A 12,806-nucleotide genomic window follows, 5' to 3' on the forward strand; every position below is an offset into this window, starting at 1 on the left:
CTCAAACCTGTTTTCGCGTCCGTCTTGGTGGCTCAGGCGGTGGCTGATTGGACTAAGGTGCTTAGGAGCAACCTCGTGTCTGATTCTGTTCCACCTGCCCGGCTGGCTATGGTGGATCAAATTCACCAAGGAGTCATGTATTTGTGTGATGCGGCCTTAAATGAGGCCCCTTTGGTAGCACCCCTATCTAGTGTTGCGGTGCTTATCCGTCGGCTGATCTGGCTAAAGAGCTGGTTGGCTGACCTGTCATCACGGAAAACAGTTGCTGATCTTCCCTATGCTGGTTTTCGCCTTTTTGGCGAGGCATTGGATACCTTGGTAAAAGGCATCACGGGGGGCAAGAGCACCTTGCTGCCCCAGAACCCGAAGAACAAGCCCTTTCGCGTCAAACGGGGTTCCACTTCCCGACCCAATCAGGGGTCCATTCGTGCCTTTCGGAATAAATCTAAGGGCAAGCCCTTCAAGGGCCAAGGTAGCCAGAAGAAGCCCTGGGCGGGTAAGCAGAAGTCCGGCAATGCCAGCTCGGCGGGTCAATCCACCTCTGCTTGAAGGGGCGCCCTCACCCGTCTCAGGGGTGGGGGGATGTTTGCACGGTTTCCTCCAACCTTGGCTGCTCCGAATTTTGGACAGGTGGGTTCAGGAAATCATTCGGTCAGGGTACAAGATTGAATTCCTTTCCCGGCCGGCGGACAGATTTTTTCCCTCAAATCTTCATTTGCCTCCGGGGCATCTGCAGGACCTGCACCAAGCGGTGCAGGACCTTCTTGCTCAGACGGTGATTGTCCCGATGCCTCATCGGGACAGGTTTCGGGGATTTTATTCAAATCTGTTCACTGTGCCCAGAAAGGAGGGCATGGTACATCCTATTCTGGACCTGAAATCGCTGAACCGCTTTGTGCGCGTTCGGAAGTTCCGTATGGAATCTCTCCGTTCGGTAGTGGCCTCCCTGAGCCCAGGGGAATTCCTGGCCTCTATAGACCTGAAGGATGCGTATCTGCACATCCCTATTTTCGAGGGTCACCAGAGGTACCTTCGGTTTGCTATCACAGAGGACCACTATCAGTTTGTGGCGTTACCTTTCAGTCTCGCTTCGGCTCCAAGGGTCTTTACCAAAGTGCTGGCACCTGTTCTGGGCCTGCTAAGGGCACGGGGTAAGGACGCCACTACAGCGGCCAAATCAGGCATAACAGGGGCCATAGCAGGACTGGGGTCCCCCACCAGGGCTGGAGGGAATTTGTTGTCCTGAGAATCCATTGCCCAAGGTGAAAAAAAAATGATGCAATAAAAAGGGTACTGTCCCTTTAACACCGCTGCGGAGTGCGCAGCCCACCACTATATGAACAGTGACAAAAGACCCCCAATAGGAGAAGAAAACTGAGCCAGAAATGACAAAACAGAAGGTTATGGAAGAGACAGTCTGCAGAGCCCCACAGAGTGTTACCACCTAGATCGCTGCTTCAGAGGAAAAGGAAGTGAGGTCATGAGAGGCTGAACTATAAGCTGCAAAGGACTCAGGGAAAATGGCTGCCCATAGGACTGAATGGGAGACTTCGGGAAAATGGCCACCGAACATGTGCGGAACGATCGTTCTGCCACACGCAAGATGGCGCCAAAACGGCATGTAAATCAGCCCATAGTAAAGATGGCGGACCACGCGGTTTTTCCCCGCTGCGGCCGCCACACACATCGTCTGCACCCCCAGTGAAAGCACCTAAGTGACACAGGGAAAAGGGCTCCCACAAACACACAGCACCATAGCGCAGCGTATGTACAAAAGACCCCCGCAGGGATCACAACAGGGAGGCCCACACCGGCACAGACATGGGGAACACACAGCAACACAGGACTGCCACCCCAGACAGAGGCCCCACACAGAAGTACTTACCTGTACCAGATGGCGTGGGGAGCCTCTCAGAACGGAAAGCCGCTGTCCTCATCTGACAGGGAATGCCGTTAGCCAAGGACATTACACTGCAGCACCGCAGATGTGTCCAGTGAGGTAGCCACCTCACTGCTGCATCCCTGCTGCGAGCAGGGATGGGTCATTCATAATGCCAGGACGAACCACGGCTGAACGCTCGATGGCGGGCTGGGGGTCCCTCTGACCCTCTGCCCTGGAGAACCAGGGCGGTGAGTCTGATTCCCAGCTCCGCATGAATCCATCTTCATCCGAAGAATCGACTAAAGCTAGTAAATCAAAGAAAAAACGGACATTTTCAATGAAATTTAAATAAAAAAAGATTAGAAAGGCTGAGACTGTAGCCCCAGCACAGGGAAGCCTAACTACTCCTGACGCTAGGCAGAAAGAAACTGAGTTGGGAATGGTCACTGCAGGGGGGTATTGACCAGTGGGACAGCCCCCATGGGTGTGTATATGCAAATGCCTTTGTTCTTTTGACTAAGTCTTATGCCTAGCTACTCCTGCAGAGCTGAAGTCAATACCCAATAGTGATGACTTAGAGGAGGCGGCGACTGTCGGAGGACGTAAGAGAAAGTGTATTTCCTCCCCACTGATGTCATATTTGAGGGCTATACCACGATCGTTGCCATTCAGAGTGGAGAAAAAGGACTCTAAGGAGTCCCTATCTCCACCCCAAATCAGCAAAATATCGTCAATATAGCGACCCCAATAGAGGAGTTCCGGGATGCTATGTCTGTAGATCACTTCACCCTCCCATCTCGCCATAAAGAGGTTGGCCATTGAAGGGGCAAATTTCGCCCCCATGGCCACACCTCTGCATTTGATGTAATGGGTACCCCCAAACCAGAAAAAATTATGCCCCATCGCATAATCCATAAGGTCTAGGATAAACTCCTGCTGTCTTCTAGAAAGAGACGCATCCTCATGAAGGAAGTATTGCACTGCCTCCCGGCCGTGCTGGTGGGAAGTGATAGTCTAGAGAGAGTTCACATCTGCTGTTGCCAGCAGAAGGCCCTCTCTCCACTCGCATCTAAAGACCTAACCACTTGTGTGGTTTCCTTAATGTATGAAGGCATCGTGGTAACAATAGGCTGGAGGTAGTGGTCAATTCAGCGCCCTACTCTAGATGTTATTGAGTTTATGCCACTAATTATGGGCCGTCCTGGAGGATGAAGGGGGTCCTTATGGACTTTGGGCAAATAGTACATAATTGGTATGCGATGTGCCACAGGAACCAAAAAATCCTTCTCCTTCTTATTCAGGGTCTGCTGCTGATAGCCCTTTTCCACCAGTGAAACTAATTCTCTCTTATAGGTGGTGGTGGGATTTTTGGACAATGGGCAATAGGTGTCCCGATCTGACAGAATCCTGTGCATCTCCGCAAAGTAATCAGTTTTATTTAAAAAGGCCTTGATCAATAAGGCCCACCTTTTTCTTTTTTGCCCTGAGTCGTTTGCCCTCTCTATTTCCTCGTTTTGGTCTAATCTTCTTTTGAATTTGTCCTTTCCCTCGGGAAAAAAATATTGACCATGGCCTGAGGGGGCATACGATCTCTCATCAGGTTGGGGCCTCTCAGCCCTATAGTTTTTCTGATAGGGCCTCCTAAACTCGGGAGTGCCTCTATAAGAGGGGGTTCCAGACACACCATAGTCCTCATACCCCCTTGAATAATCATCCTGCCTATTCCAACCCTCATTGGGGTGTTGGGTGATATAGCGATCGCCCGGTGATTGTTCAGAGCCCCTAAGAACCTCAAATCTGTTAGAGGGAGCTGATTGGTTTCTACTAGGTGCTCTCCCCCTGCCCCTTCTCCCTCTCCTCGACCTCCCACGTCATGGGGGGGGGGGGGACATGTTGCACCAGGGGCAAAGCAATCCTAGGAGTGGTAGATCTTAAACTGGACACCGGTGCCAACAAAGGAGGTTCCGCTGGTGCAGCTTCCAGTTTAACCTGCCATTTGAAAACTTTGTTTTTATAGTCATCGGTATCCCTTAAATATTTTTTCTTCTTTTTATTTCCCTGATCTGCCTCCTCCTTCTCCAAATGTTTCTGGAGGTCATCAGAGCATTTTTTGTAATCCTCTTGTAACTTAAAGGGCTCTAACTGTCCCTTATTTCTGGTGACCTCATCAATTTTTACCAATTTCCATCTCTTTTTAGAAATCAGAAAATTGAGAAGGGAAATTCCAGCCTGATTAAAAAACTGGTACCATTCCTCTATGTCTGTTTCCCCATTGTAGGGGGCTAATTCCCATCTGAGATTTCTTGGCACTATTTTATCAGAGATACACTTCTCTAATAGTACAATGTCCCAGTTAAGATGCAATTCACTGGTAAAAACATGTTTTAATCTCAGAAAAATACCACTGACACTGTTGTTATTATTAGCAGGGAGACTAGAACTATTGAACAGATCATTTGTCACAATAGTGTGTAGGTCCCTGAATTAAAAAATATCCATGGTAAAAACCTACTATAGAAAGCTGCGAGACAAACCATAAATGAAAGTATAAAATTGTTGAATATCCGCGCTCTCACAGATTAGCAGCCAGCATTAACCACAATGTGATACAAGAAATAAAAGACAAAATGCAGCGCTTATAAATTGAAAAAATTGCATAAGATATAAATATGTATATATATATACATATATAAGTCCACTCCAAGGCCACCGTGTAGGAATGGTGGGCTAGAGACTCCAACCGTCTGTCCGTGGGATATCTGGATGCGCTGGTGGTGCCAGAGGATCGCGCGTTCTTGCCACGAACCTTTCCACTTTGTTGTTTAGCCGAGACGCGAACAGATCCACATCCGGGGATCCCCACTTCACACAGAGCATGTGAAAAACCTCCGGGTGCAGGGACCACCTGCACCTGCACAGGGCGACCCTGAAGACGATCCGACCACTGGATTCCGACCAATTCCAAATGTTGATCGGAAGGGAGGACTCCTCCTCCGACCAAGTGCCCTGGGCAGACAGATTGCCCAGGACTCCACCCCAGCCCGACAGGCTGGCATCCATGGTAATCACCGTCCATAGTAACGGCCGGAAGGATTTCCCTTCCGACACAGTCGGAGACTGAAGCCACCACAGAAGATCCCTTCTGGTTTGGCAACTCAGAGACACCCTCAGGTCCAAGCACTGAGATAGTCTGTCCCACCCGGCCAGGATCTCTGCTTGGAAAAACCGCGTGTGAAACTGTGCAAACGGTATCGCCCTGAAGGCCGACACCATCAACCCCAGGGACCACATACAGGTCCTGAGCGGCGAGAATTAGTTGTCCCTGAGGGACCTGATCTCGTTCTGCAGGGTCCGGAGCTTGTCCTCTGGCAGAAACACCTTTGCTTGAGCAGAGTCCAGAACTATTCCCAAAAATGGGAGACGAACCGAAGGAGACGAGGTCGACTTCTGAACATTGATGGTCCAACCGAACTCCTGAAGCGTCTGTACCGTGGTTGACAGATCACGCAACAGACTCTGGCTGGCACTCCATCTTAACAGGAGATCGTCCAGATATCCCAGGACCGAAATGCCTTGTGCCCGCAACAGGCCCAGAACAGGCGCCAACACTTAGGCAAAAACCCTTGGAGCCGAAGCAAGACCAAAAGGTAACGCCACAAACTGATAGTGCTCTTCCGCGATAGCAAAGCGGAGGTACCTCCGATGGCCCTCGAAAAAAGGGGATGTGCAGATACGCATCCTTCAGGTCGATAAAGGCCAGGAACTCTCCCGGACTCAGGGAGGCCACCACCAAACGGAGAGACTCCATTCGAAACTTGCGAACGCTCACAAAGCAGTCCAGAATAGGACGCACCTTGTCCTCCTTTCTGGGCACAGTGAACAGATTTGAGTAGAATCCCCGGAATCTGTCCCGATGAGGCACCGGGGCGATCACCCCCTGGGCAAGTGCCCTGAAGGCACGAAAGGATCCCTGATTTGGTTTAAAGGCGGGACTCCGATTACCACGAAAATACTTGTTCTTCGGGTTCTGGGGCAGCAGAGTGCTCTTGCCCCCAGTGACTCCCTTAACCAAAGTATCCAGGGCCTCACCAAAAAGGCGATACCCCGCATAATGGAAATCAGCCACCGTTTTCCGGGACGACTGGTCAGCCGACCAGCTCTTCAACCAGATCAGTCGACGGTTAAGTACCGCAACACCGGACAGGCGCGCAGCCAGAGGGGCCTCGTTCAAGGCCGCTTCGCACAAATACATGACCCCTTGATAAATCTGGTCCACCATCTCCACAGTAGTAGGGGGGGCAGAATCAGTCACAAGCGTGCGCATAAGCGCCTTGGTCCAATCTGCCACCGCCTGAGCCACCATGACAGAGGCGAAAATAAGTTTCAGCATGGAACCTGCCACCATGTAAGAATGGCGCGCAAGCGATTCCAGCCTCCTATCCATGGGATCCCGAAACACCAGGGAATCCTCAGTGGGAACCAGGGTAGCCTTGTTCAATACAGCCACTGTGTGATCCACCGGAGGGGCCACACACCAGCGCGAATCCGTAGAAGACGCAAAGAGGTAAAGCAGTTGAAACCTTTTTGGCACCGTGAAGGTGCGTTTTAAACTGCGCCATTGCTCATTCACAGTGTGATGAAACTCAGCGGGACAGGGAAAAACCTGCGCCGCCTTGCGGGTCCTATGTGTACCAAAAGAGGACACAATGCCCGGAGGACTGGGCTCATCCTTCAAATGTAGTGTTTCTTTTACTGAAAGAATCAGCGCATCCATGGCTGCGCGTTCTTCAGGCGACCCAGGGGGAGAATCATCTACCCCCTCCGCCTCCACCTCCCCCTCAGACTCACGCGGGTCCTGAGAAGAGCGAGACCCCGAAAGGAGCACGCCACCGACAGCAACCACATCACCTTCTGAATCAGAAGAAAAGGAAATCTTAGGCCTTTTCCTAGCAGCACGTTCAGTCATCAGTACCTCTATGTTGGACACCAAAGTTGCCACTACAGCAGCCAAATTAGTCATGGCAGGGGATTCAGATGAACTGGAGTCCCCCACCAGGGCTGGAGGGAATTTGCTGTCCTGAGATTCCATTGCAGCGAAAAAATTTTTTGCAAGGTACTGGCCCTTTATGTGCGCCGCAGACCCCGCAGCACACAGCTATACAGACTGTGGCACACAGACCCCCCACAGGGACAAAACTGAGTCAGAAAGGATTTTATAGAGGGAAATGCAAAGGACAGTAGTACAGAGCCCCACAGAGTGTTACCACATCAGACGCTGCTCCAGAGGAAAAGGAAGCGAGGTCGCCAGAGACTGAACTATAGCTGCAGGCTAAGGAAAAATGGCTGCCCATAAGATGTAATGGGAGGCTTCGGCAAGATGGCCGCCGACATGTGCACCGAACGTTCTGTTGCCACACACAAGATGGCGCCAAAAGGCGCCAAAAACACTACATAGAATGCTGCACAAACGCCCATAGTGAAGCCAGACTTGCTGCCCACACCAAAAAATGGCGGACCGGTGGTTTTTAACCCCGCAGCGGTCACCACACACACAGTCTGTACCTCCCAAGCACACACAGCGCAGCAGTGAAATAAAAACCCCCCGCAGGGATCGCATCAGGGAGCCCCAAAAACGCACAGACATGAGGGGATACCACAGCCATACAGTACTGCCAGCCCCAGACAGAGGCCCCACACAAAGTGTACTTACCTGTACCGGACGGCGTGGGGTGCCTCTCATCAAACGGAAAACCGCTGCCCTCAGATGGCAGGGGATGCCGTCAGCCAAAAAAGGCAGAACACCACAGAGCATGGACGAACCGTGCATGTGTCCGGTGAGGTAGCCACCTCGCAGGCTGCATCCCTGCTGACAGGGATGGGTCATTCGTAATGCCAGGGCGAACACATGGCTTAACGCTCGATGGCGGACTGGGGCTCCATCTGACCCTCTGCCCTGGAGAACCAGGGCGACCAGTCCGATTCCCAGCTCCGCAAAATCCATCTTCGTCCGAAGATCCGACTAACTAAAGCTGACAAAATAAACAGCTAGTACAGTAAAGAAAAAATGACATTACTGAAAATAAAATCACAAAAGAAAGAGTAAGGCTGAGACTGTAGCCCCAGCACAGGGAAGCCTGACTACTCCTGAACTAGGCAGAAGACAAATTGAGTTGGGATGGCTTACTGCAGGGGGGTATTGACCAGTGGGGCAGCCCCCATGGGTGTGTCTATGTTAATGCTTTTGCTTTTAACAAGTCTTATGCCTAGCTACTCCTGCGGAGAGGAAGTCAATACCCATTGGTGAAGACTGTATGAGTGGGCGGCGACTGTCGGAGGACGTAAGAGAAAAAAATTTTTGGTACATTTTGGAAATGTACTAGGGATAGACCGATATAATTTTTTCAAGGCCAATACCGATATTTTGGTCACAACGTATCGGTATTGGCCGATATGGGCCGATTATTTTGTACATTTAAAGTTTTGAAAAATAAAGAAAAGTTTTGACACAAATCTGGTACTGAACATGTTAATTTTTGTTTAATGCTTAATGGCTGGCTTGCTGGCACCATCTGGTGGGTGGCTGGCTGTCTGGCACCCTGTGGTGGGTGGCTGGCTTGCTAGCACCCTGTGGTGGCTGGCTGGCTGGCACCCTGTGGTGGATGGCTGGCTGGCACCCTGTGGTGGGTGGGTGGCTGGCTGGCACCCTGTGGTGGGTGGGTGGCTTGCACCCTGTGGTGGGTGGGTGACTGGCACAGGGCCTGTGGGTGGGTGCCTGTGGTTGGCTGGCTGGTACAGTGCCTGTGGGTGGCTGGCTTGTACAGGGCCTGTGGCTGGCTGGTACAGGGCCTGTGGGTGGCTGGCTGGCACAGGGCCTGTGGCTGGCTGGTACAGGGCCTATGGGTGGCTGGCTGGCTTGCTGGTACAGTGCCTGTGGCTGGCTGGTACAGGGCCTGTGGATGTGGGTGGCTGGCTGTGATACACTCCCATGAAACTAGTCCCAACTCCAGACGAGGCTGTCCAAGGTGAGGGAGGCAGCCTAAGAAGGCAGAATGACGTCACAAAAATATCGGCCAGTTCCGGGGCCGATACCGATATATCGGGGAAAGTGCATATCGTCCCTCGATATATCGGCCTTGCCGATAATCGTTCTAGCCCTAAAATGTACCATTGTCACACTTTCTTTAATGCAACTTATTAAAGATTTATTTTGAACTAATGCCCCATACACACGTGCAGATTATCTGCAGACTTTTGTCTGCAGACTTACCTTTTCTATGTAGTGCAAGGGCCTGCCGGATTGCATACAAAAAAAGTGTTTAAGTTTGACCTCATATTATATGGTTTTGGTAAGTCTGCAGACAAAAGTCTGCAGATAATCTGCACGTGTGTATGGGGCATTAGTGCAGAGAAATTCTGTGACGACCGCATGTAATGTGGGCAGTGCACTATGTAGGTGGGGCTTTGTGTGGGTGTGGCTTGAGTGTGGACACAGGGGGGCCTCATAATCTCCTATTTACTGGGGGCCCCATTAGTTGTCAGTCCGCCCCTGGCCAGGTTTGTCAACTCCACACCGACTCCACCTGCCAGCACCTGGCCTGCTGCCCCTCAACATAATAAGGTATGTAATGTTAGAGTCAGAAATGCAGGAGGGTGGGGTGCTGGGAGGCAGGAAGGTTTAATGTGAGTGTCAGTCAGTCAGGAGTGCCAATGGGTAGTGGTAGTGGCGCTGGGTGGCACTGACAGGGAGATGCAATGTCAGGGTGCTGAGGGTTATGGTGGTCATCTCCCTCATTAGACAAGTAAATATATCAATTAGGAACTTACAATGTTTGAAGGGGCTAGTAATCCGTCCCTTATCCCCAGACCAAACAATCTGTAATTATCATACAGTCAGTAACAAAGATTTGCTCATGAAATCCCACCAAATCAAGGCAAATTTGGCTGATTACAACTTTGCTTATCAGGACATTTTGTAATTCACTGAAAGAGGAAATAAAAAAATGCTTATTCTGCTTCTGAATCAATGTCTTGAGATAGTCAAGATTGTGATTAACATGAAACTCTCATACTCGCTTTTAAAGGAAAACTAAGCTCTCTTAAACAGCATTCATTATTTTGATTCATTATGTGTAAAAAAAATTGTACCAAAAAATTGGTACAAAAATTTTATTTTTTTGTTTTTAACTTTTCTTCAGTTTCTTCCTGGTTTCTGGCCTAGTCCAAATGAGGTCATACATCCCAGGAGACTTTAAGGGATTTTTCTTTTCAGCTGGAGGAGGAGATTTCTCATATAAACACACCCTCCTGCCTCCATTCCATGAGCTAAGGGCACACAACGGTGGAATTTCTGAGCTGGCATCTCAGCCCAGAAAGTAGATGCTGACCAGGATAGTGACTTAACAAAGACGGCACTGTCCTTCTGGAGAGAAAAGCAGATGAAGCCATTGTCAGATGTACTGTGATCTCTGTATTAGGTAATAAACATCCTGTCGTGTATTACTTCCACATTACTTTGAATCGGATACCCTACACACAACAGACGTAGCAAAGTAGCTTTTGCAAAAAATATATAAATGTGAAAAAACCTTCCCGCGCACTCTTTGTGTTACACTGTTTTCAGATATTTATTTATGCACTATAATCTGTATGCACGTTATTGAAGGAGAGTGCTGCACTTTTTATGTGACTAAAGTAGCTCTTGCGCCTTTATTCTGCGGTCATCCCCGGGCATCTGTTACCCACCTGTTGGGGTGCCATTAACCAATTCCCAGCCAAGGACATTCCTGTATGTCCTTGGGTTTCATTGGTTATACCGGCACCTACCTCTTCATCCAGCGATTCTCTTTCATGCAGAAATGATCCGCGTGGCTAATAAGCCACTTGATCACTTCTGCAGGTGGCGGAAGGGGTCCCACACACAGGGGTGTGGCTAGGTGTCATTGTTTGGTATCTTCATGGGTTCATAAAACATTTTATAGTGGGGCATTTAGCAGGGGTGAGGGGGTGCATTGGGTGGAGCTTGGGCGGGACTTACTTTAAAATGTGGGATGGGTTATCAGATTTACCTTCGGGCTGAAGCCCCTGGTCTTTTTCTTACCTAGCAACACCCCTGCCACTGCATATAAGATCTTTAAGAATAAATTGCCTTTTTTTAACTTTACATATTAACTAAATTATACACCATGAAAAATCGTTCGTGCCAAACCAATCTATTAACCTTCTACGATGAAGTGAGCTGCCACTTAGATAAAGGTAAGCCTGTGGATGTGGTGTATCTGGACTTTGCAAAGGCCTTTGACACCGTTCCCCACAAACGCTTACTGTACAAACTAAGGAAGGTAGGTATGGACCATAAGGTGAGTACCTGGATAGAGAACTGGCTCCAGGGGAGAGTACAGAGGGTGGTGATTAATGGGGAGTACTCGGATTGGGCGGGTGTGGAAAGTGGGGTCCCCCAGGGTTCTGTCCTGGGACCAATCCTGTTTAATTTATTCATAAATGATCTAGAGGAGGGGATATCTAGTACAATCTCAGTATTTGCAGATGATACTAAATTAGGCATGCCAATATCTTCTATGCAGGATGTGGAAATCTTGCAAGCAGACCTGAACAAAATAACGGGGTGGGCAACTACATGGCAGATGAGATTTAATGTAGAAAAATGTAAAGTAATGCACTTGGGGGCCAGAAACCAGAAAGCAAGCTACTCACTAGGGGGGGAACCTCTGGGTGAGTCTAGGATGGAAAGGGACCTGGGGGTACTGGTAGACAACAGGCTTGGCAGTGGCATGCAATGCCAAGCCGCCGCAAGCAAAGCCAACAGAATACTGGGTCGTATAAAAAAGGGGATTCACTCCAGAAATAAAGAGATTATTCTTCCACTCTACAAGACTCTGGTCCGGCCACATCTGGAGTATGCTGTCCAGTTCTGGGCACCGGTCCTCAGGAAGGATGTGCTGGAACTGGAGAAAGTCCAGAGAAGGGCAACAAAAATAATTAGGGGAATGGAGGACATCAGCTATGAGGAAAGACTACAAGCACTGAACCTATTCTCTTTGGAGAAGAGACGATTGAGGGGGGATATGATATCAATGTACAAATACTGTACTGGCGACCCTAGCATAAGGAACAAACTATTCAAAGAAAGGAGATACAATAAGACACGTGGCCACTCACTAAAACTTGAGGAAAGGCGGTTTAACCTTAAAGTGCGTAAGGGGTTCTTCACTGTAAGAGCGGTAAGGATGTAGAATTCTCTTCCACAAACAGTCGTATCAGCGGGGAGCATTGATAGTTTCAAAAAACTATTGGATGGACACCTCAAAGACCACAACATACAGGGGTATACAATGTACGGTTAAAAGCAAACACACACACACATCATAGGTTGAACTGGATGGACTGATGTCTTTTTTCAACCTCACTAACTATGTAACTATGTAACACCACACTTTTTTAAGGTTATTATCTGATTGATCGAAACAATAATCGACCAACTAATCGATTATGAAAATAAACTCTAGCTGCAGCCCTAGAAGAAATAAAAAGAAAAGGGGTTTAATTAACCTCTTTTATTTATGGGATAGTGACAGGTACAGTTTACAGTAGTCTGGGGGCTAGTTTTGGCGGGCTCAGGATGAAGGGCTAGGCTGTTGCTGGGGAAAAGGTCGGTGACCTTTTTGTTAAGGTGAAATAGGCTCCTGTTCCCACTCAAAGCTGCCCCCCGTATCTGGGGAGATTAGGTAGCTTACCTGTTCTAACCTGTATTTCCCGCCTTTAGCATTCAGCCAGTTCTGTCCAGAACTCCCCCTCAGCGCTATTTAAGGGGGCTCTCTGTGACTGGACCTCAGACCGCCTCATTGGAGCTCAAGCCGTGCAGTTGCCCCCCCTCCTCAATTTTTTGTCGCGGCCAGTATATTATTTG

Source organism: Pelophylax lessonae (genome assembly GCF_965119305.1).
Source record: "Pelophylax lessonae genome assembly, chromosome: 10".
Classification (NCBI taxonomy): domain Eukaryota; kingdom Metazoa; phylum Chordata; class Amphibia; order Anura; family Ranidae; genus Pelophylax; species Pelophylax lessonae.